We start from the raw sequence: 26,614 nt of genomic DNA, 5'->3' as shown, positions 1-26,614 counted from the left end.
CCAGATCTGTGTCGAAGCTAGCGTCGACGTAACCCTTTACGACGAGCTCTTCGTCACCTCCATAAACGAGAAACATATCCTTAGCCCTCTTCAGGTACTTCAGGATATTCTTGACCGCTGTCCAGTGTTCCATGCCGGGATTACTTTGGTACCTTCCTACCAAACTTACGGCAAGGTTTACATCAGGTCTGGTACACAGCATGGCATACATAATAGACCCTATGGCCGAGGCATAGGGGATGACACTCATCTTTTCTCTATCTTCTGCCGTGGTCGGGCATTGAGCCGTGCTCAATTGCACACCTTGCAATACAGGCAAGAACCCCTTCTTGGACTGATCCATATTGAACTTCTTCAATATCTTGTCAAGGTACGTACTCTGTGAAAGACCAATGAGGCGTCTTGATCTATCTCTATAGATCTTGATGCCTAATATATAAGCAGCTTCTCCAAGGTCCTTCATTGAAAAACACTTATTCAAATAGGCCTTTATACTTTCCAAGAATTCTATATCATTTCCCATCAATAGTATGTCATCCACATACAATAAGAGAAATGCTACAGAGCTCCCACTCACTTTCTTGTAAACACAGGCTTCTCCATAAGTCTGTGTAAACCCAAACGCTTTGATCATCTCATCAAAGCGAATGTTCCAACTCCGAGATGCTTGCACCAGCCCATAGATTGAGCGCTGGAGCTTGCATACTTTGTTAGCATTCTTAGGATCGACAAAACCTTCCGGCTGCATCATATACAATTCTTCCTTAAGGAAGCCGTTAAGGAATGCCGTTTTGACGTCCATCTGCCATATCTCATAATCATAGAACGCGGCAATTGCTAACATGATTCGGACGGACTTCAGCTTCGCTACGGGTGAGAAAGTCTCATCGTAGTCAACCCCTTGAACTTGTCGATAACCCTTAGCGACAAGTCGAGCCTTATAGATGGTCACATTACCATCCGCGTCTGTCTTCTTCTTAAAGATCCATTTATTTTCTATGGCTCGCCGATCATCGGGCAAGTCAGTCAAAGTCCATACTTCGTTTTAATACATGGATCCTATCTCGGATTTCATGGCTTCTAGCCATTTTTCGGAATCCGGGCCCGCCATCGCTTCTTCATAGTTCGAAGGTTCACCGTTGTCTAACAACATGATTTCCAGGACAGGGTTGTCGTACCACTCTGGTGCGGAACGTGTCCTTGTGGACCTACGAAGTTCAGCAGTAACTTGATCCGAAGCTTCATGATCATCATCATTAACTTCCTCCCCAGTCGGTGTAGGCACCACAGGAACATCTTCCCGCGCTGCGCTACTTTCCGGTTCGGAAGGGGTGACTATCACCTCATCAAGTTCCACTTTCCTCCCACTCAATTCTTTCGAGAGAAACTCTTTCTCCAGAAAGGACCCGTTCTTGGCAATGAAGATGTTGCCTTCGGATCTGAGGTAGAAGGTATACCCAATAGTTTCCTTAGGGTATCCTATGAAGACGCATTTCTCCGACTTGGGTTCGAGCTTTTCAGGTTGAAGTTTCTTGACATAAGCATCGCATCCCCAAACTTTTAGAAACGACAGCTTAGGTTTCTTTCCAAACCATAATTCATACGGTGTCGTCTCAACGGATTTCGATGGAGCCCTATTTAAAGTGAATGCGGCAGTCTCTAGAGCATAGCCCCAAAATGAGAGCGGTAAATCGGTAAGAGACCTCATAGATCGCACCATATCCAATAGAGTGCGATTACGACGTTCGGGCACACCGTTTCGCTGAGGTGTTCCAGGCGGCGTGAGTTGTGAAACGATTCCACATTTCCTTAAGTGCGCACCAAATTCGTGACTTAAATATTCTCCACCACGATCTGATCGTAAGAATTTTATTTTCCTGTCACGTTGATTCTCAACCTCACTCTGAAATTCCTTGAACTTTTCAAAGGTTTCAGACTTATGTTTCATTAGGTAGACATACCCATATCTACTTAAGTCATCAGTGAGAGTGAGAACATAACGATATCCTCCGCGAGCCTCAACACTCATTGGACCGCACACATCGGTATGTATAATTTCCAATAAGTTGGTTGCTCGCTCCATTGTTCCGGAGAACGGAGTCTTGGTCATCTTACCCATGAGGCATGGTTCGCACGTGTCAAATGATTCGTAATCAAGAGACTCCAAAAGTCCATCTGCATGGAGCTTCTTCATGCGCTTGACACCAATGTGACCAAGGCGGCAGTGCCACAAGTATGTGGGACTATCGTTATCAACTTTACATCTTTTGGTATTCACACTATGAATATGTGTAGCATCACGTTCGAGATTCATCAAGAATAAACCATTGACCAGCGGGGCATGACCATAAAACATATCTCTCATATAAATAGAACAACCATTATTCTCGGATTTAAATGAGTAGCCATCTCGAATTAAACGAGATCCAGATACAATGTTCATGCTCAAAGCTGGCACTAAATAACAATTATTGAGGTTTAAAACTAATCCCGTAGGTAGATGCAGAGGTAACGTGCCAACGGCGATCACATCGACCTTGGAACCATTCCCGACGCGCATCGTCACCTCGTCCTTTGCCAGTCTCCGTTTATTCCGCAGTTCCTGTTTTGAGTTACAAATATGAGCAACCGCACCGGTATCAAATACCCAGGAGCTACTACGAGTACTGGTAAGGTACACATCAATTACATGTATATCACATGTACCTTTGGTGTTGCCGGCCTTCTTGTCCGCTAAGTATTTGGGGCAGTTCCGCTTCCAGTGACCACTTCCCTTGCAATAAAAGCACTCAGTCTCAGGCTTGGGTCCATTCCTTGGCTTCTTCTCGGTAACTGGCTTACCGGGCGCGGCAACTCCCTCCGTCCTTCTTGAAGTTCTTCTTACCCTTTCCCTTCTTGAACTTAGTGGTTTTATTCACCATCAACACTTGATGTTCTTTTCTGATCTCCACCTCCGCTGATTTCAGCATTGAATATACCTCGGGAATGGTCTTTTCCATCCCCTGCATATTGAAGTTCATCACAAAGCTCTTGTAGCTTGGTGGAAGCGACTAAAGGATTCTGTCAATGACCGCGTCATCCGGGAGATTAACTCCCAGCTGAGACAAGCGGTTGTGTAACCCAGACATTCTGAGTATGTGCTCACTAACAGAACTATTTTCCTCCATTTTATAGCTGAAGAACTTGTCGGAGACTTCATATCTCTCGACCCGGGCATGAGCTTGGAAAACCATTTTCAGCTCTTCGAACATCTCATATGCTCCATGCTTCTCAAAACGCTTTTGGAGCCCCGGTTCTAAGCTGTAAAGCATGCCGCACTGAACGAGGGAGTAATCATCAGCACGTGATTGCCAAGCATTCATAACGTCTTGGTTCTCTGGGATGGGTGCTTCACCTAGCGGTGCTTCTAAGACATAATCTTTCTTGGCAGCTATGAGGATGATCCTCAGGTTCCGGACCCAGTGCGTATAGTTGCTGCCATCATCTTTCAGATTGGTTTTCTCTAGGAACGCGTTGAAGTTGAGGACAACGTGGGCCATTTGATCTACAAGACATATTGTAAAGATTTTAGACTAAGTTCATGATAATTAAGTTCATATAATCAAATTATTCAATGAACTCCCACTCAGATAGACATCCCTCTAGTCATCTAAGTGAAACATGATCCGAGTTAACTAGGCCGTGTCCGATATTCACGTGAGACGAACTAGTCAAGATCGGTGAACATCTCCATGTTGATCGTATCTTCTATACGACTCATGCTCGACCTTTCGGTCCTCCGTGTTCCGACGCCATGTCTGTACATGCTAGGCTCGTCAAGTCAACCTAAGTGTATTGCGTGTGTCCCGAGGCCATGTCTGTACATGCTAGGCTCGTCAACACCCGTTGTATGCGAACGTTAGAATCTATCACACCCGATCATCACGTGGTGCTTCGAAACAACGAACCTTCGCAACGGTGCACAGTTAGGGTGAACACTTTCTTGAAATTATCATAAGGGATCATCTTACTTACTACCGTCGTTCTAAGCAAATAAGATGCAAAACATGATAAACATCGCATGCAATCAAATAGTGACATGATATGGCCAATATCATTTTGCTCCTTTGATCTCCATCTTCGGGGCACCATGATCATCTTCGTCACCGGCATGACACCATGATATCCATCATTGTGTCTTCATGAAGTTGTCACGCCAACGATTACTTCTACTTCTATGGCTAACGCGTTTAGCAATAAAGTAAAGTAATTTACATGGCGTTATTCAATGACACGCAGGTCATACAAAATAATAAAAACAACTCCTATGGCTCCTGCCGGTTGTCATACTCATCGACATGCAAGTCGTGATTCCTATTACAAGAATATGATCAATCTCATACATCAAATATATCATTCATCACATCTTCTGGCCATATCACATCACATAGCACATGCTGCAAAAACAAGTTAGACGTCCTCTAATTGTTGTTGCAAGTTTTTACGTGGCTTGTATAGGTTTCTAGCAAGAACGTTTCTTACCTACGTAAGACCACAACGTGATATGCCAATTTCTATTTACCCTTCATAAGGACCCTTCTCATCGAATCCGTTCCGACTAAAGTGGGAGAGACAGACACCCGCTAGCCACCTTATGCAACTAGTGCATGTCAGTCGGTGGAACCTGTCTCACGTAAGCGTATGTGTAAGGTCGGTCCGGGCCGCTTCATCCCACAATACCGCCGAAACAAGATAAGACTAGTAGCGGCAAGAAGAATTGGCAACATCTACGCCCACAACTGCTTTGTGTTCTACTCGTGCATAGTAACTACGCATAGGCCTGGCTCATGATGCCACTGTTGGGGATCGTAGCAGAATTTTAAAATTTTCCAACGCTCACCAAGATCCATCTATGGAGTATACTAGCAACGAGGGGAAAGGAGTGCATCTACATACCCTTGTAGATCGCGAGCGGAAGCGTTCCAATGAACGAGGTTGATGGAGTCGTACTCGCCGTGATCCAAATCACCGATGACCGAGTGCCGAACGGACGGCACCTCCGCGTTCAACACACGTACGAAGCAGCGACGTCTCTTCCTTCTTGATCTAGCAAGGGGGAAGGAGAGGTTGATGGAGATCCAGCAGCACGACGGCGTGGTGGTGGATGTACCAGGATCTCGCCAGGGCTTCGCCGAGCTTCTGCGAGAGGGAGAGGTGTTGCAAGGGGAGGAGGGAGGCGCCAAAGGCTGTAGTACTGCTGCCCTCCCTCCCCCCCTTTATATAGGCCCCCTGGGAGGGGGGCGCCGGCCAAGACCCATCTGCATGGGGGGGGGGCGGCGGCCAGGGGGGAGACTTGCCCCCCAAGGCAAGTGGGGCGCCCCCCCCACCCTAGGGTTTCCAACCCTAGGCGCAGGGGGAAGGCCCATGGGGGGCGCCCCAGCCCACTAAGGGCTGGTTCCCTTCCCACTTCAGCCCATGGGGACCTCCGGGATAGGTGGCCCCACCCGGTGGACCCCCGGGACCCTTCCGGTGGTCCCGGTACAATACCGATAACCCCCGAAACTTTCCCGGTGGCTGAAACATGACTTCCTATATATAATTCTTCACCTCCGGACCATTCCGGAACTCCTCGTGACGTCTGGGATCTCATCCGGGACTCCGAACAACTTTCGGGTTTCCGCATACTCATATCTCTACAACCCTAGCGTCACCGAACCTTAAGTGTGTAGACCCTACGGGTTCGGGAGACATGCAGACATGACCGAGACGCCTCTCCGGTCAATAACCAACAGCGGGATCTGGATACCCATGTTGGCTCCCACATGTTCTACGATGATCTCATCGGATGAACCACGATGTCGAGGATTCAATCAATCCCGTATACAATTCCCTTTGTCAATCGGTATGTTACTTGCCCGAGATTCGATCGTCGGTATCCCAATACCTTGTTCAATCTTGTTACCGGCAAGTCTCTTTACTCGTACCGCAATGCATGATCCCGTGACTAGCTCCTTAGTCACATTGAGCTCATTATGATGATGCATTACCGAGTGGGCCCAGAGATACCTCTCCGTCATACGGAGTGACAAATCCCAGTCTAGATCCGTGCCAACCCAACAGACACTTTCGGAGATACCCGTAGTGTACCTTTATAGTCACCCAGTTACGTTGTGACGTTTGGCACACCCAAAGTACTCCTACGGTATCCGGGAGTTGCACGATCTCATGGTCTAAGGAGAAGATACTTCACATTGGAAAAGCTCTAGCAAACGAACTACACGATCTTTGAGCTATGCTTAGGATTGGGTCTTGTCCATCACATCATTCTCCTAATGATGTGATCCCGTTATCAATGACATCCAATGTCCATAGTCAGGAAACCATGACTATCTGTTGATCAACGAGCTAGTCAACTAGAGGCTTACTAGGGACACGTTGTGGTCTATGTATTCACACATGCATTACGATTTCCGGATAACACAATTATAGCATGAACAATAGACAATTACCATGAACAAAGAAATATAATAATAACCATTTATTATTGCCTCTAGGGCATATTTCCAACACTCCCTTACTCGTCGGGTTATGCTGAGGGCCCTTGCCGTTGCCATTCTTCTTTCCCTTCCATGTCTTTTCCTCATCAGACGCGGGATCCTTGGTACTATCAGAGTCGGCGTACTTGACCAGAGCCGCCATCAGCGTACCCATATCGTTGCAATCGCACTTGAGCCGCCCAAGCTTCATCTTCAGGGGCGCAAAACGACAATTTTGCTCCAACATTAAGACCGCAGAGCCGGCATCCATCTTATCAGACGAATGTATTATTTCCTTGACCCGGCGTACCCAATGGGTTGTAGACTCGCCTTCTTGCTGCTTGCAGTTAGTCAAATCCACAATTGACATAGATTGCCTACATGTATCTTTGAAGTTTTGGATGAACCGGGCTTTCAGCTCTGCCCATGACCCGATGGAATTAGGTGACAGTCCCTTCAACCAAGTGCGGGCAGTCCCATCCAACATCATGGTGAAGTATTTGGCCATTGCCGCTTCGCTGACCTCCAGCAACTCCATAGCCATCTCGTAGCTTTCAATCCATGCTCCGGGCTGTAAATCAGCCGTGTAATTAGGTACCTTCCTAGGTCCTTTGAAATCCTTGGGCAGACGTTCGTTACGGAGAGCCGGCACCAGACAAGGGACACCTCCGGTCCTCGTAGCTATGCCTGCCTCGATAGAAGCTGTCGGATAAACCGGGAAGGGTTGGTAAGCTGTCAGCTGAGCCACCTGCTACGCCTCTTGACGTGCTCTGTCTTGGTCTACCGCGTTAAAGGCTCCATTATGCGCCGGGCCATGGCCAGCTGGCAAGTCACGACACCGGACGTTGCTTGAGCCGGCCGCTGAAACCATGTGTCTGCTATAACTTGGGCTCCGGCTTGGACGAGGGGTTGAATGAATCCTGTCCCGGCTATATGAATATGCCTCCTGTTGTGCCAAAGCCGTCTGAAGAAGTTCTCTGACCCTGTGGGTTTCGACCGCCGTTGGAGAGTCACCCTCGACTGGGAGAGCCGCCAGTCGTGCCGCTGCAGCGATCATGTTTTCCAACGGATTGGAATAATGACCCGGTGGTATTGGCACGTATTGAGGTGGGGTAGTATTCACACGGGGAGGCCCCATCACTTGCGGCTGAACCGGCGTTCCAGCCCCGGGTGCCGTGATTTCTGGCGGGTTACTGGGCCCTGCACCGCGCGTGTTGAAGAGGTTTCGAGGATCATAAACCGGAGGGAGCCGAGATTGAGCCTTCTGATGCCTCCTTCTCATGACCTCATTGGATGCGTTCTGATCCATCATGAGCCGGAAAGACTACGCCTGAATCAGTTGAGGCTGGGCATCCAGAGCCGCCCGTTCTGCAGCCATCCTGATTCCTTCCGTTGCCAGATCTTCCTTGGCTCGTGCTATATCCAGATTTAACTATGCCACCTCCGCATCATGTTGAGCTTGATCCGCTGGGATGACCGTGGCGGTTAGCAGGGCAGTCATCTTATCCGTGAGATCCATCAGCACCTGAGCCGGCGAGTGCACAGGGCCTCCTGCCCCAGCGGCGGAGTTTTGAACAGGTTGCGTGCCGGCCATGAAGATTCCAACCCGGCTTGGCGGCTCAAAAGGGTCCGGAATACTGTCGCCATCGGAACAACCCCCGAGCCTGTCGTCTCGAAGTCGATACAACGAGTCCGTCTCACCTGTGGATGATTCATCATCAGAGCAGATGGCCGTCTCATCGCTAGTTCTAGATCCTTCAGAGAGTCCTCCATGGATGCATCCCACGAAAGCACGCTTCAAGGCGGGCAGGGTCCGGGCGGGTCTCGCACGCTGAGCCGTCTCGATGAGGTCGGTGCAGATGTCCGGCTCAGGGCCCGGCTCGCCGATCTTGCCAATGAAAATGTGGATTCCGCCGAAGGGGACCCGGTACCCGTACTCGATTGAGCCGGCGTCGGGGCCCCAGCCTGCGTCGTTGATGTAGAGCTTGCCACGACGACTCTTGGTCATCCGGCCCACAGCGTATCCCTTGAGCCCTTCGAAGCTGCCCTTCAAGAACTCAACTCCATCGTGTGCTGGCCCCACGGTGGGCGCCAACTGTCGTGGAATAGTCACGGCAGATGCCCTTGTGAAAGGACTTAGTCGTGGAGCCATTGCAACTAGGAAGCTTAAAGGGGTTAAAGCGGGACAAAGGACACGAGGGTTATACTGGTTCGGCCCCTTACGGTGAAGGTAAAAGCCTACTCCAGTTGAGGTGGAATTACTAGGGTTTCGATGACCAGGGAGCGAATCCGCTATGCCTGGCTACCGATTTGATGTTATCTCTCTTAAGCCGCCGGCGGGTCATCCCCTTATATACACGGGTTGACGCCTCGCGGCCTACAGAGTCCCGGCCGGCTTATAAACAGTATCCGGCTCGGTAACTAGTTAATCTTGCCTTACAACACAAGTCACGCCATTACGGCGGTTTATCACTACGGGCCTTAAGTCGCCTACGGGCTTTAGGCCCTTTATTGAACCGCCATCTTCAAGCTTGATATTGGGCTTCATATAATGAATTGCTATAGCGTAACCCGGCCCCTCCTGGGCGGGTTACACCAGTAGTTATATCCCCAACAGGTGCCCAGTGTAGTGAATTCCATAATTCGCAGTGCCTTTCAAATAACGCAAAACTCTCTCTAGAGCTTTCCAATGCACATCTCCTGATTTTGAGACAAACCGACTCAGTTTGCTAATAGCAAAAGAGATGTCAGGTCTTGTAGCACTGGCTAAGTACATAAGCGAGCCAATAATCTGAGAATATTTCAATTGATCTCTAGCAATTCTTCGATTCTTTCGAACTAACACACTCGCATCATATGGTGTTGGAGAGGGCCTGCAGTCACTATAACCAAAGCGACTCAAGATCTTTTCCACATAGTGAGATTGAAGCAATGTAATCCCACCATCACCTTCTCTCAACAACTTGATGTTCAGAATGACATCAGCCACTCCTAAATCCTTCATCTCAAAATAGCGAGATAGAAAGTCCTTGACCTCCTTAATGACATTCAGATTTGTTCCGAAAATTAGTATGTCGTCAACATACAAGAAAAGGATAACTCCCTCTCCCCCACCATGGCGATAGTACACACATTTGTCAGCTTCGTTCACAACAAAGCCTGCAGCTGTTAAAGTTCTTTCAAACTTCTCATGCCACTGTTTGGGTGCTTGCTTGAGTCCATACAAAGACTTCAGCAACTTGCACACTTTCCCTTCTTGACCATCTATTACAAACCCATCTGGTTGTTTTATATAAATTTCCTCGTCCAACTCTCCATTTAGGAAAGCAGTCTTAACATCCATTTGATGAACGAGAAGACCATGTGAGGCAGCTAGTGAAAGTAGAACTCGAATAGTGGTCAGTCGAGCCACAGGTGAGTAAGTATCAAAGAAGTCTTCACCTTCCTTTTGGGTATAACCCTTAGCCACGAGCCGAGCCTTGTACTTTTCAATAGTACCATCAGGCCTAAGCTTCTTCTTGAATACCCATTTGCATCCTATAGGTTTGCACCCATAAGGACGATCAGTTATCTCCCAAGTTTCATTCGCCAAGATGGAATCCATCTTGCTACGAACCGCTTCCTTCCAGTAGTCAGCATCTTCAGATGCATAGGCTTCTGAAATAGAACTGGGAGTGTCATCTATGAGATACACAAGAAAATCATCACCAAAGGACTTTGCAGTCCTCTGTCTCTTGCTCCTAGTAGGAACTTCATTGTTCTCCTCCACAGGACTTTCAAATTGTTCCATCGAAATTGCAGGTTCGGTAATTGTAACTGGTTCCTGATTCGATGAACTAGGCATCTCCTGATTAGATGAGGTAGCCATATCCTTCATGGGAAAGATATCTTCAAAGAAATTTGCATCATTCGACTCCATGATGGTACCGACATGCATGTCAGGTACCTCAGATTTTACAACCAAGAATCTATAGCCAATGCTATGAAAAGCATATCCCAAGAAAACACAATCCACAGTCTTTGGTCCAAGCTTCCGCTTCTTTGGAATTGGAACATTGACTTTCTCCAAACAACCCCATGTTCGTAGATAAGAGAGTTTTAACCTTTTCTTCTCCCATTCCTTGAATGGAGTTATCTCTTTGTTCTTTGTGGGAACTCGGTTTAGGACATGACATGCTGTCAATATCGCCCCCCCCCCACCATGCCTTGGAGAGACCCGATGTGTCTAACATGGCGTTAACCAAATCAGTTAGATTACGGTTCTTTCTTTCGGCCACCCCATTTGACTGAGGTGAGTAGGGAGGCGTCCTCTCATGGATTATACCATGTTCCGCACAAAAAGCATCAAATTCATTGGAAAAATACTCTCCACCACGGTCGGACCTAAGCCTCTTGATTTTTCGATCAAGTTGGTTTTCCACTTCAGCTTTATAGATCTTGAAAAAGTCCAAAGCCTCATCCATAGATTTTGGAAGATACACATGGCAGTATCTAGTGGAATCGTCAATTAACGTCATGAAATATTTCTTTCCACCTTTTGTCAAAACACCATTCATTTCACATAGATCTGAATGTATGAGCTCTAGTGGTGCAAGATTTCTCGTTTCCGCAGTCGTGTGAGACTTACGAGGTTGCTTAGCTTGCACACAAACTTGACATTAGATCCCTTGACAGTGGTGAAACTAGGGATTAAGTTCAACTTCGCTAGTCGCGACATGCAACCAAAGTTAACATGACAAAGACGTGAATGCCACACATTTGATTCACTATTGTTGCAAATATGATTAACAACTTTATTGCAAACGTCTGATAAGGATAGACGAAATAGGCCTCCTGACTCATAGCCTTTACCAACGAAGGTTCCATACTTGGATATTAAAAATTTATTCAACTCAAAGACAAGCTTGTAGCCATCTCTACACAGAAGAGATCCGCTAACAAGATTTTTATTGACGGAGGGGACATAATGCATGTTCTTCAGCCGCACGATCTTCCCCGAAGTAAACTTCAGATCGACCGTGCCAACACCACGAACAGAAGCACTTGAACCGTTGCCCATCAGCACGGTTGAAGTCCCTGCGGTCTGATAAGACGAAAACATGGAAATATCACCGTATACATGCACATTAGCACCCGTGTCAATCAACCAATCAGGAGAATGACATACTGAAAGAATAGTGGGAAATATACCATACCCAGCATCCTTCATGTCAGTGTCTCCAATGACAACATTAGCGGTCTTGCCGCCTTTCCCATGATGACGCTTGTCATAGCGATTAGGGCAACTAGGTGCCCAATGATCAGGATCCCCACACACATGACAGACACCTTTCTTCTTGTCATTCTTCTTCTTGAAGTTCTTGTGCTGGACAGCCTTGTTCTTCCCATCAAACTTTGCTTTACCATCAAACTTGCCCTTGTTCTTGAACTTGTGGGGCTGGAAGTTCTGCTTTTGTACCACATTGGCACTAGATCCTCCCTCAATACCTCGAGTTTTCTTCCACATCAAGAGTGCCAATGAGATCCGGGACGGAAAACTCCTGCCTCTTATGCTTCAGCAAGGTAGCAAAGTTCCTCCACGAAGGAGGAAGCTTAGTGATGATACCTCCGGCAACAAACTTGTCCGGTAGCATACAACTGAAGTGCTCAAGTTCTCTAGCAAATGACTGTATCTCATGAGCTTGCTCAACCACGGAGCGCTCTTCGTCATCCTGTAATCATAGAATTGCTCCATGATGTACATCTCAGTGCCAGCATCCGAGACCCCAAACTTGGCCTCGAGTGCATCCCACATATCTTTTCCATTATCAATTGACGCATAAGCATCAACTATGTTCTCATCAAGAACACTCAAGAGAGCAGCCTTAAACAGAGTATCCATTTTCTGAAAGGCTTGTGTCTGTTGAGCATCAAGCTCCCCTTCAGGTTTGCCAAGACTGGTGTCATAGCAACTCATGGTTTGAAACCATAAGACTGCTTTCACGCGCCACCTCTTACAGTGGATACCCTCAAATATAGGAGGTCTCATGGAAGCAGCAAAACCACTCGGGGTAAATTGCCTATAATAAGGTTTTTGGATTGTTGGAAATATGAGCAATTTACCAAATGATTTTATTAACAGAAATACTAGATAAAGCATGACTAATATAGCAGAGATAAAGTAAGTCATGCAATCTAACAGAGTGAAGGTAAATAGCATCTGCATATATGAACTTGAACTAAACACATATAGAACAGACACTAGGTAAAGTTGCATATATAAAGTAGAACCTATCATATGTAGGGCAGAAACTAGAGCAAAGAACTGTGTCATGACATCTAACAGAAAGAGAAAAACACGTATGGGACAGCAGCAGAAGCACTGGACTTGGGGTCGACATCCTCTCCAGCCATGTCGTTGCTGAGGTAGTCGACGTCGGGGAAGAAGTCGTCGGAGCGCTCCCCAAAACCTTATCACCCCTCTCCCGCAACCCCACGGCAAGGCGGGCGGCGGAGGAGGAGCGCGCGTGGATGTCCCACTTGTTCTCATCCTCATACATGTGAAGAAAGAGCCTCCCTTATAAAGAGGTCCAACTCCCTCTAAACTAGCAATATGGGACTAAACTTTTGTTCCTCCTCTTGCCTTGCACAAATGAGTTGTGTGTGCCTTTAGAATTTATTAGGAATTTCTGAAACTGCTATTGGGCTAGGCTTAAAAATAGACAAAATTCCAGCAGGATGCGCACTGAGGCAAGCGTGAGTCCCCCGTACGGACCTGAGCATGGGTTTGCCTCTGCAGTCTGCTGTTCTGCACTGCGCAGCAGATAATGCCGTGGCAGCAGATCTGGCCGGCCCCTCTTTACGTGCCGATCCCATCATCAACTCAACGGCCAGACACACCACACACTGCGCGCTCTGCTCCTATCAGTAGCTAGCGGGTTGAGATCCCATGCATGCTTGGCCACATACTGTCAGTGTCGTAGTACACAAATTTACACTTACCTGTAGTTCTTATACGTACGTACGTAGTAGTTTATACCACTCTCTCTAGCTATTAGTACTTGTGTTAAGCCATCGTTGTTAGCTAGTACATGGTCTTGTTAGTGATGCCATTTGTCGGGCCGTGCGTCAACGTTCTATCGTCACGATGGCGAAAGGGTGCTCGTTCACTCCATGTTTCGCCAGTTGGAAACTCCAGGGCTCTACATGGATAAAATGCGGCCAAAATATAAATATCTCTCGCTGCGTTTATCGCTTTCCTTCTTTGTCCTCTGGAAACTCCAAAGGTCGAACTGGATTACTAAAAAAAATGACCATGCCTATCATAAAAACTCCCAAGAGAGATGGCTGACGCCGACGCGCCCACCTGCATCTTCTCCCCCACTGACACGAGCCTCGGCAGCTATAGTTAGTTACCTAGTCGGCCTCCGCAGGTTAGGACTTAGGACCCCGTGTGCTGTGGGCACACACTGGGCTGAATCTGAAATCCACGTCAGAAATGGTATCTTTGTATCTTGCATCTTGATCCTCTACTCTAGTCTTATCCATAAGCCCAGAGGGCGTTGTTTGCACAAGCTAGCTCGTCATTCTAAGTTAGTTTTAGCATCCTATAATTGTTGTTATCATAAATATCATGGCGCCAAGTGGAGAAAATGTGAGTCATCTTATCCCCCGACTATAACTGTGTACATAAAAAAAGAAGCAAGATATCCTTCGGATGGCCATGTGCAGATGTTATACCCTCCATTCACGTCCAGCCACCATCTACATTAGAAACACCATTGTTGCAATCTTGGAGGAGACCGGAAGGGAGCCGCCGCGCCACCACATCATCACCACCATCACCATCCCTTCTTCCTCCATCACGGTCTCCGTAATGGGTTATAACAACTCTTGAACCACCTTTTATGTGATGCTATTTGAGTAATTGTTGGCTACGGTTCAGTCGGTTAGTAGGTGGTTATTTGTTATGTGTTGTCTAATTATGCGTGTTGCTTATTTACCTTCGATAACTTAGTGATGGGAAATGTCCTATCCATTGCCTTAGTTGGAGACACCCAACTTCCCAGGCCACACATGAAGTATACAGGAGATTGTGTAAATCGACAGACCTGTGACGTGACATGTGCAGATATCTTAAGGGGGACATAATTATTCTAGGAGCACAGTGTCCATAGAACCTAATGCCTTCATCCGGTCCTCGAGACCACAAGGATCTTAATATATTTAAGTTGACCGCGCAGGTATGGGACAAGAAGTAGGATGATTGAGTTATCTCAACATAGCGCATCTTGAGGGATAAAATTATATGAGCGAGATAACTCAAAAGTAGACCACCATATCCTATAATGTAGGTACTGACTTAGTCACAATGTGACATAGTCGTAAAACCGATCTCCATTCCGCGCCCGTCCTGAACGAGGCCGTACCTAGATGCCAACAATCTCATCTAAAACATCACATACTTCTCTTAGTTTATTTTCTCTGCTTAGTTTAGTATTTATTTTTCGTTCCCCAGCAATCTACTTAACTGAGCTATTTCCAAACTCCGGTTTAGGTGTGAGTGTGGTTGTGTTAAGTGACAACGCAGCTGCGGGGATTGTGGTGCCATCCTATTCGCTCCATGTGGGATCGACAAACCTTACATAACACGAAATTGCTATATAGCCCTGTGCACTTGCAGACCATCATGATCTATCAATGTACTCGATGTACAAATACTTCTCGTCAGAATCCATCATGTTTGCTTCAAAGTAAACAACAAAAACGACAATAAATTTGGCTACGGCATTTGCCCAAACACTTGTCAGGCGCGGAGTCCACCATGGATGACAATGTGCAGGGGCGGAGGGTATGTGGGCGGCGGCTGGATCAAGGGTGGAAGGAAGGTGTAGGCAAATCCGATTTGGCGTCCACGTGGAGTGGCGCAGGTCTAGCAAGGCCTTGGCGGCCGAGTTGGTGTGGTACAACAACGGCGTTGGTCTCAAGCTACGTAACCATAGAGGGGGGTTAAAGTGAGAAAATCAAAGCTTCGGGTAAGGTTTTTGGGTGGGCCGAGGTTGTCGCACGCTAGAGGTCATACCCCCGCAAACCTCTCCATCTTCGCTTTAGTTTGTGGGATTTCAAACATTTTGACCACAGGTTCAGACATTTAAATGTGTTTTGCTGCACCACGTTAGAGTTGGCCTTAGTATTTTTAGAGCATGAGTATGAGACGTGATCCAGTCTGTAAGAGCATCTACAGTCGGGCGTCCCAAATCCGCCTCAAACGTCAAGGAAGATGGCCCGGTCAATGACCGATAATAAAAAGCGACCCAGACGGACTCCTCAAACAGGCCTCAACCGCGCAGATTTACCGGCACCCCTCATATCCAGCCCAAATGTAGGACGGATATGGGGGCGCCCGGCGCGTCTGCCACGTCGGACTGACAATGGGTTCCCACACGGAATCGCCTAAAAACCCGGCGGTCTGACGGACGTCTCCTCCAGTGGGGGTGTGAACAATGCTTGGCGCCGCTCCGGCTCGCCACCGGCTACTTAAGTCGGCCGGCATCCCCCAACCCTACCCACATCCACGTCCTCCCTCTCTGCGCCGCCAGCCCGAGCTCATCCACCTCTGTCCCGCTCCACCGCTCGTCCCACGCCCTCCGGCTTCGCCATGGTTCGGCAAAAGAAGACCATGTATGCTATGCTAACGCTGGAGCCCCGGTTTTAGATTAAGCAGGAGATCCGGGTGAGACACGCCACCCGGCCTCCGTACTCACCGGAGCCGGAGGAGCAGCAGGAGGAGGAGTCGGAGGAGGAGAAGGAGGAGGAAAAGGAGCAACAATTGGATTCGATGGAGGCCGCGGATGAGGAGGAGAATGAGGCGGAGCAGCCGGAGGAGGAGCTAGCGCCGCCTCCGGGCTTCAACATGGAGGATGCAGAGGTGGAGTTTGCGGTCGCCCAAGCAGCCGAGATGGCGGAGCAGCAGGCCATGCTGGAGCCCATCCAGGATGAGGCCTATGTGGAGGCCCACCAGCAGTTCATCCGGTAGGAACATGCGGCGATCGACACACTTTTAGCCGAACTCGACGCGGAGATGGAGGCGGAGGTCTACGCGGAGCAGCCAAAGCTGCGTTTGTCGCGCATGTACCCAAAGCCGGGTATGAAGATAGTAGACATCTCCGACTGGGATTAGGGTAGTCTAGATTGATCTACGTAGGGTTTCCTTGTTTGCATGCTTTTTATGGATTTAAGGTTTCAAATATGAGATATCCGAGTGCAGACAAGTAAATTTAAGGTGTAACCGGTCACTACCCGCGGACGCGTGAGTGCGCATCTGTGGGCGTTTGAGAGCAACTCCAACACACGGGCTCATTTTCATTGTCTGGCCTTTTTTGTGCCCGCTCGGACCCATTTTGGTCTTAAATTCGCAACAGATTTGGGTCGGAGGTGTACACAAACCGGACATTTTATGTGTCCTCTTCATCCGCCTCTGTCCTGCATGGTCCACCTTCCATCCACTCACGCAACTCCATTTCTCTCTCTCTCCTCTCTCTCGCCCCGCCATGTTGCGTTGCACTGCCGCACTCGCCATGCCGCAGAGCTCCGCCACGCTCTCCATGTCGGGATTGGCCGCCGCGCTTGCCCTGCCGCGTTGTGTTGCCGCTCTCGCCATGGCCGCGCTCGTGGCCTCCCTCCAGCACGCGGAACTCGCCCCGCCATGCAGCAGGAGGAGCTCGCCATGGCTTGGGAACTCGCACGCTCAGCCGCCTCGCGGCGCTCGCGCGCCCAGCCCGACCTCGCCTCGCCACGCCTAGCCCGACCTCGCCTCACCACGCCCAGCCGTGCCATGGGGTTCGAGCTCGCCCACCGGCCTCGTCTCGTGCCCGCGCCCGGCCGATGCTACTGCAGCCGTCAGCCTCCTCCCCGTGCTCAGCCGCTGCGAGCTCCTCTGCCTGTAATGTGTTTGACGAAATGTCGGGGCGGATATGTCACAAAATGCTTCGGCTACCGCTGGACGCACCGGCTAACCCAAAGGTAAAAGTGAACAAACACGTCTACTCGGCCGATCGAAACTGATAAAACACGGGCAAAAACGGACACGATTTAAGTCGCTATGTTGGAGTTGCTTTGAGGAGTCACATTTGCCAAAGTCCCGGCTGTAATGCTTTAACTGCACATGTGCTCAAGAGATGAAATAAGATCCGCAGCGAAAAGTACTTCTATTTGCGCCTCGTGCCCCACCGAGTACCCCTCGTGCGGCTGTCTCCCGTCCCGTCTGACAGCACGTGAGCACGCGAGACGTGGTGCGAGCCTGGACGTCCGGGACAGAATGGGCTCAACAGATGGACGGCTACTGTTGCTTTTGGGGACGGGATCTCTTTGTGGACTGGTTGGTCGCGGAGATACGTTGTACGTGGACCTAAAGTAGGGCGCCCCCTATGAAAGCTGTTCGGGACAATGTATAAATTTGGAGAAGTCCGCGGTTATGTTCAGTCCGAACACGAGTGCACTTGCAAGACAAGGTGTGAAGGATGCTTTGCAGATCCATAGTGAGAACTGGAATGAAAAATATCTCGGCCTGCCAGTCCATGTAGGAAAATCGAGGAAGAAGGCGTTTGCGTTTGTGAAGAATGTGATCTCGGGGAAGGTTTATGGATGGAAAGAGAGGCTCATCGCGAAAACAGGGAAGGAAACGCTGGTCACGTCAGTGGCCCAGGCTATACCCACTTTCGCTATGTCATGCTTCTACCTTACAAAAACTTTCTGTGATGAACTTAGTTCTTTGATTGGAAACTACTGGTGGAGTCAGCAAGATAAGGAACACACGACACACTGGATCGGATGGAACAAATTGACGTTGCCAAAGGCTCAAGGAGGACTTGGTTTCAGGGATATGCATGCTTTCAATGTTGCTATGCTGTCCCGTCAAGCTTGGAGGTTGATACAACACCCATACTCGTTGTGTGCACATATCTTGAAGGCCAAGTACTACCCAGATGGTCGACTTCTTGAGGCCCAATCCGCTGCGGGCATTTCCTATGCTTGGCGTAGCTTGCTGCATGGAGCCCAACTAGTCCGAGAGGGCTACATTTGGAGGATCGGAGACGGTGCAGATGTCAACATATGGACGGACCCTTGGATTCCCCGGTCCTGGTCAAGAACCGTGATCACTCCTCGCGGACAATGCCTCTTACAGCGGGTTAGTGAGCTCATTGATCCTTTCTCAGCCTCATGGGATGAGCAGTTGGTGCGGGACACGTTTTGGCCTGATGATGTGGTACACATTCTCCGCATCCCGCTCCGAGAAGGTGCCCAAGATTTCATGGCGTGGCAGTATGATACTAAAGGAGCTCATTCGGTAAAGAGTGCTTATAAGCTATATGTGCAGCTGGAGAAAACACGGAAGGATGGGGGTGTTGGAGCAAGTTCCACGATCCCTGGAAATCTGCACAGTATAGCGGATGACTCCTGGAAGAGAATTTGGAAGCTGCCCTGTCCTAGGAATATCCAAATGTTCACATGGAGGCTCAAACATGAATCCCTAGCGCTACGTACTACGGTTGCACGGAGGGGTATTCCCATCGAAGATACCAAATGCTTATTTTGCAGCAGAGGGGAGGAGGATGGGGCTCACCTTTTCATCAAATGTAAGCTTGCAAAGGAGGTTTGGCGGGACCTTGCTCTGGAAAAGGAAAGGAGCGACCTGGAGAAGATTGAGGGTGTGCATGCAATGATTGATTACATCTGGGGGTTGCATGAAAATAAAAGGCTTCATATTCTCACATTCTGGTGGCTTTGGTGGGCGAATAGAAACAAGGCGAGGGAGGGTGAGTTACCTTTCCCAGCGGCGGAAGTGGCAAGAAGAACAAGGAGCAGTGTCCTCGAGTACGTGCAGATCTTCTCCTCCAAGGGCCACGGCCCGAAGCCAGACAAGTGGCACCCACCTACTGAAGACGTCTATAAAATCAATGTGGATGGTTCAGTCGTTCCGGGACAGCAGCACTCAGGCTGGGGCATAGCAGCGAGGATCGCGGATGGCTCTCTGGTGCATGCGCGAGCGGGACTACAGGAGCACACGGCAGATGCTTTTGCAGCTGAGGTGGCCGCCATGGCTCATGCAATCACAACCGCAGCTGAGCTTGGCATGATCAGGGTGGAGTTCGAAACAGACTCTCAACTACTGGCTGAAGCCATGGATGTGCGCAAAGTGGATTCTTCGGCATATGCGGTTGCTTTAGAGGACATGAAATACCAACTTAAGTTGTGGTTCTCCTTTTTTTCCATTTCTGTTTGTAGACGTACTGCGAACTCAGTGGCACATGCACTTGCCAATATTGGCCGCCTTTGTGAACCAGACCAATGTTTGGTCTGGGAGTCCGATGTACCTGCCCGTGTGGGCGAATGTGTTGTGGGCGATATGCCTCACCACAGTTAAGTAATGAAGCAATGCTTTCCCTCAAAAAAAAAAGTAGGGCGCCTATGTCTACGGGGGATGGACGTACCATGGAGCCATTGTTTCCAGTTGGTTGGGTCCTCACCTGCGATCATGCATGCGTCTGAACGGTTTGCCGACTTCTTCTCCTCTACACGCTGTTTCCTGTTGGTTGGGTCCTCATGTGCGATTATGCATGGCGTTTGCATGAGGGGGGCGCAAGTGCAACCACATTTGCAGCATCCATGCGATCTGAGATCTTTTGTTTACGTTTTGATGGGGTTTATTGTCTATTAAGAGCATCTACACGCGAAGACATCGAATCCATCCACTCAAACGCCCATAAACGCGTCCACGGGCACTCTTCATTTTGGTGCGTCCGCACCCGTGTATCTCAAATCCGGTCCCTCGTATCCATGCAACACATGCACGTATGAAAATAGACCTACGTAGATCAACGAACTAGCATCAAATCTACTTAAATCAGGCATAATTCAAGCATAAAAGATCATCACACAACCAAAATATGTAGTTTCAATTGGACAGTACGTAAACATATGATAAAAACTAAATTAAACAGGAAAGGCGGAGGATATCAACAATTGCAGTCGGTTGTGCTGCTTTGGTCGTCGGTGTAGGTGTTGGCCGCCGGAGGGTCGTCGTCGGAGTCGTCTGACAGCTTCATGTGCAATCCGGCAAGCCTCCGGAGCAAGCGCTCTTGCTCCTGGGCGTGCCTCCTCGCCTTCGCCTTCGCCGACACCTCGCGCTTCGACAGTTTGATAGCAAGCCGGAGCGGAGTTGTCGTCCATCCGACTCCAATGTTGTGAGGGAGCGCCGGAGGACGGAAGCGATGAGAGCGTCATTGGGATCGACTGGCGTGCGCGGGATTGCCCAGCGCCTTGCTGACGTGTCGCCCGCCGCCAGGGTCTCCCTCGCGCGTTGCCGCTCGCACCGTGCGTCCGCGCCTCCGACTCGGGCATCCTTGACTGGCCCGACGCCAACGAGGGTGCGACACCCTCCGGAGGTATATTGGATGTGATGGCGCGCGGGGGGGGGGGGGGGGGGGGGGGGGTACTTGGAGTGGGACCGAGCAGACTGCGGTCTATGATTCATCTGAGCAGATATTTGTGTGGTTTGGGGTGGACTGGGCTGATGTGGCAGATGCGCCCTGACAGCCCCATATCCGCACTACATTTGGGCTAGATATGAGGTGCGTCGGACAGCCGGCCTTTGGCGTTTTGAGGTGTCCGAGTGGGTTGTTTTTTTATGACCGGATAGTGATCGGGCGGCCTGTCCGGACGTTTGAGCGGTGTTTGAGGCGCCCGGCTGTAAATGCTTGGTTTGATCCCTAGGGCATGCATAATAATAAAACAAAAAATTGTGGACATTTTAATCGAATGTATGAGATTTATGGTTTGGTCTAGCTTAAAGAGCGGCTTATCTCAAACTCCACTTTTGAAAGGACTCGACGCACAAGTGCAGATGCGTGCGCGTGAAACCTATTTCTTCTTCCGTGCACTACGTTCCAACTCTCTAGGTGCGTCGGTCGTCAGCCCAATCCTTCCGTTTTTTACTTTTACCGGTCACGAGTCACAGCGTCCAGTCGAATGCTAGCCAGTGGCAAGACGAAGACAGGAGCTGGCTACCCACCCGCATCCGTGCGCTTTTGGGTGCACTTTCCTTCTCTTTTTTCCGCCGAGGTGTACAGATAGATAATTCTGCCAACTCAGCCGGCCCATCACACGTCGTCGTCAGCCAGTGTGCGCTGCAGCCTCACACTCCACGGCTGACCCCGCGACAGCGAGCGAGGTCGCAACCATGCCGATGCCATGCGGGCTGCTCCTCGTCGGAGGGTGTCCTCGCCGCCGGGAACCCCTAGAATTTCCACCGACCTCCCACAGGAGTGAGTCGCTTGTCGCTGCATCTTAATCGCGCTCGTCTGACTGTCTGAGCCAGTGAGCAAGCACGCACATGCATCATCTTATTTTTATCTGCAAACCCTTTGATGCTAGATGGCGACGGAGCCTCGGAACAAATACACGAGTCACCTAAAAATCCCTAGGCGAAGCATCAATCACATGAGCTTAATCGCGACACGGATGGCATCCATCCATCGGTCTCAACGTGAGCTGGAAAAAAAGAGAGAAAATACATAAAGATAGTTCGGCCGGAGGTTCCGTCCTCCTTCCCGCAGATGGTGCACGTCGCCGTCGCTCCCCCGCCGCAGCTCCGCCCTGACACCTCGTCCTGTCGCGCGCTTTTGCGTCCTTTCTGCCTTCCCGTCTCGTCGCGCGCATATGCACCGGCGACACGCCAGGCTACGTACGGCCTGGGGTCTTGGATTCGCCTACGCGGTCGCGGTCATGCCAGGCCTGCCAACACAAGATACGGGCATCAAGGGCGTGCTAGTGAGTAGTGTCGCTAGCTGCTTTGCGGTGAAATGGAACGTCGAAATTAGCAGATCATGAGATGGGATGGAAAGTAAATATGCTTTGCTTCTTTTCTTTTTGGCGGAAAAATATGCTTGCTTTGCATCCGTGATTATGGGGAAAAGCATGCTTCGTGTGGGATTTTGCAAAGTATGGTTGTGATGTCCAGGCACGATCGACTAAAGTAGCGGCCGTGTCGAGGACTAGGTAGCATAGCATCGCGAGTTTCTAAAAATAATATCTAGCATAGTGAGTTTTAGTTCGAATGGCGTGGGGAAATCCTATTCGGCTCCCGGGTACACGTGCTTCTGCCCGTGAAAATGATTTTTAAAAATTTGAAAAAAATACAAATAAAATTCTATGTGTTTTTAGTCATCTCCAAATGCTACCTGAAATTTTTTAGACAAAAAGGTTAAGCATTTTGGCCTATGTAAAAAAATTAAACATTAAATGTCATCCCAAATTTGTTTTTCACCAACGAAACGCTGCTGCTTCGTTCCGCATGAAATTTGTCAAGCATGCTTGTGACATTAACACAAACATTTACAAATTAAACATCAGAATTGTTTAAAAACATTTACTATTTTTTTCTGTTTATGGTTCATCCGGGAGCAAATGCTCCCGGAAGCCAAAACGCCTGCCTTGTGTGGTTTGTAATTTTTTTAGTTTATACTATATCATCCTTAGCTCCTTATTAACTTCATGTAATATATTCAATATTTTATTAACTAACTTATTAATTATTATTAGTGAATAAAGGTCGAATAAGAGGTTCTATGTTTGTCGGCACAAGAACCTCCTCATCCTCCAAAATATTAAAGAAAAATCAAACAGGCATAGTTTGGCGACATGGGAGGAGGACGGGGGTATGGGCCCACACACCCTTTGAGGGGGGAGGGGGTCAAAGGGGAGCCCCCATTCTTTGGCCACAACATGTGGGGCTGCCCCACATGGGCATGGCCAAGCGGTAGCCCCTTACCGCTTTTCAAAAAAAAAAATAGGGAGGACCCAGAACCGTTTCGGAACCCTCCCAACATTTCCAGACGCTATCTGAAGCTTTTTCAACTTCCTTGTTTTTCAGGTTTTCTCCTAAACATTTTTAATGTCTTCGAAATTTTTCCGGTGACTTTCTCTCAAACTCCAAACCACCTAGTACTAGCAGATCGATGACCCTTAAATGTGTGACCATGCAGGTTCGTTGAAGTATAGACATGACCGGAACTTCTTCCGATGAATGATCAACATCGGAACCATGGACATCCATATCGACTTACATACCCACACAAACGATATTCATTATCGTGTGATATTCTTTTTGCTTCGCGATATGTTACAAAACCTGAGGTGAGATTCATCGGCATCCCCGTGAATCAACAATCTATTACTCTTAGTATATTTTACATCCTTTGCATTGTCACGAAATATATAATAGCAGGGGAAATGCATTCTCAACATTTTATTTCCTTCCGTGTGAATCATATTAGACAATGCCCAACTCTATAAATCTGGATTGTTCTATTGCCTTTTTTATTGGAGACTCGTATTCTTGGCATGGGAAAGAGATACTTCTAGAATAATATGAGCCGGTGGCGGGGATTCAATTAAAAGGCCACGTGGCAGATGTTAGGAAACGTATTAGAAAACAAAAAAATGCTCGCCTGCGCACACCCAAGATCAATATGAGATGCATAACGGGTTGGGATCACGATCGTTACCGTCACCGAGTTGCAGCAGAAGAAAAACGTGTCGGTGTAGATCGTCCTTGGAGTCCCTCGAACGGTCGATGAATGATCTCGCGTACCGCCCACGAATAGTCCCTCGAACCAAAGACGGAAAGCATGACTTCTCTACTTGGTTGCAAGCGTGCATCCTTCACGATCCGGCAGTGCTTCGCCGTCCAGAGCTAATGGTCGCCGGAGAATTAGAGGAAGAAGATTAGAACCACATTGGGCTTCTAATTATGAGGATTAGAGTAACTAGACCTAGCTCTAATTAGTCAACTAGGACCAACTAGAACTAGAACTAGAAGAACTAGATGAGCCTCCAAAACTTGTGTGTTCAATAGGGCACAATACCTCAAGTATATATAGGTTGGGAGGGGAGGAGGGGCAACACACAAGGAGGGAAGGACTCCCTCCTTGGTGTGTCGGCCATAGGGGAAGGGGAAACCCTTCCCCACTCCAATTCGGCCTCCCATATGGAAAGGGGGGCGCCTCCTCCACTTGGGTCTTGGTGGCCCAAGTTGCCTTCCACCACTTGGCCTTTTAAGCTCATTGATATTAAATTAAATACAAAAGGCCTCTGACAATTACCAGAGCATATTATATATAATTTAATAGCCCTGGAAACATTTTCCACCTACATATGAATTATCGGTAATACCCTGTATTACCCGATACTCACCTAAACCCTTCTGGTGACCCCGAAACGCTTCCGGATCCTCTCAAAACTATTCTGAATATTTACGAAAAAATTCCACAAATATATTCTCATCACTTCCGTCCTACTAACACTCAGTAGATCGTGATTGCCTTAAGCTCATGACCCTGTAGGTTCCATAACTCATAGACATGAACGAAACCGTTCGTTCAATGACCGACAGCGGAACTGTGGACGTCCATATCGACCCCTATGAGCACACGAATTATATCCAAGTGAACCTTTGGTTATCATGTGATGTTCCCTTTGCTTCGCGATACTTCACAAAACCTGGGATGCGTCGGTATCCTCCTGAGTCATGACATGCTCACTATACCGTTATCCCCGTTACCAGTGTTCTTCTTCTTTCACGTTGTTCTGTTCCGGCACCCCCGTGACGTAGTCACCTGTGTCTGGCCAGACAATGATGGATGCCGTCAGACTGAGGGGGCCCTAAGAATATCTCTCCATCGTCAAAGGAGCAAATCCCACTCTCGAGCCATCTAGTCCCTTGTCAAACTTTCCTATGTGCCTGTAAGTTGTCTTTATGATCACCATGTTACAAGCGACGTTTGAGGAACCCCAAAGCCCACTGTACGGTAAGGAGTGACTATTATACTCTCATGGTCTAAGGAGCAAAATCAAATGTTAACACTCCATGTTATTACAATTGATTACTGATACGTCTCTAACGTATCTATAATTTTTGATTGTTCCATGTTGTTATATTATCATTCTTGGATGTTTTACACTCATTTTATATCATTTTTTGGTACTACCTATTGATATAGTGCCAAGTGCTAGTTGCTGTTTTCTGCATGTTTTTTACATCGCAGGAAATCAATACCAAACGGAGTCCAAACACAACGAAACTTTTTGTGGATTTTTTGGACCAGAAGACATCCAGTAGGCCGGAGAAGCGCCTCGGGGGTGCTCCGAGGGGAGCACAACCCACCAAGGCGCGCCAGGAGGCCCAGGCGCGCCCTGGTGGGTTGTGCCCACCTCGGGTGCCCCCTGAACCGACTCTTTGCTCTATAAATACCCCAATATTCCAGAAACCCTAGGGGTGTCGATGAAAATCAATTCCAGCCACCACAGAGTCCAGAACCACCAGATCCAATCTAGACACCATCACGGAGGGGTGCATCATGTCCATTGGTGCCTCTCCGATGATGCGTGAGTAGTTCTTTGTAGACCTACGGGTCCGTAGTTAGTAGCTAGATGGCTTCCTCTCTCTCGTTTGATTCTCAATACAATGGTCTCTTGGAGATCCATATGATGTAACTCTTTTTGCGGTGTGTTTGTTGGGATCCGATGAACTTTGAGTTTATGACCAGATCTATCTTTTTATCCATGAAAGTTATTTGAGTTTCTTTGATCTCTTATATGCATGATTGCTTATAGCCTCGTATTTCTTCTTCGATATTTGGGTTTTGTTTGGCCAACTTGATCTATTTATCTTGCAATGGGAAGAGGTGCTTTGTAGTGGGTTCGATCTTACGGTGCTTGATTCCAGTGACAAAAGGGGAACCGACACTTATGTATCGTTGCTACTAAGGATAAAACGATGGGGTCTATTTCTACATAAATAGATCTTGTCTACATTTACTCCATTTTTCCATGAACTTAATACACTAGATGCATGCTCAATAGCTGTCGATGTGTGGAGTAATAGTAGTAGATGCAGGCAGGAGTCGGTCTACTAATCTTAGACGTGATGCCTATATAATGATCATTGCCTGGATATTGTCATGATTATTTGAAGTTCTATCAATTGCCCAACCGTAATTTGTTCACCCACCGTTTGCTATTTTCTCGAGAGAAGCCACTAGTGAAACCTATGGCCCCCGGGT

This window comes from Aegilops tauschii, chromosome 7 (assembly GCF_002575655.3).
Source record: "Aegilops tauschii subsp. strangulata cultivar AL8/78 chromosome 7, Aet v6.0, whole genome shotgun sequence".
Classification (NCBI taxonomy): domain Eukaryota; kingdom Viridiplantae; phylum Streptophyta; class Magnoliopsida; order Poales; family Poaceae; genus Aegilops; species Aegilops tauschii.
The sequence above is the reverse complement of the archived record's forward strand: the minus strand, read 5'-3'. Positions refer to the sequence as shown.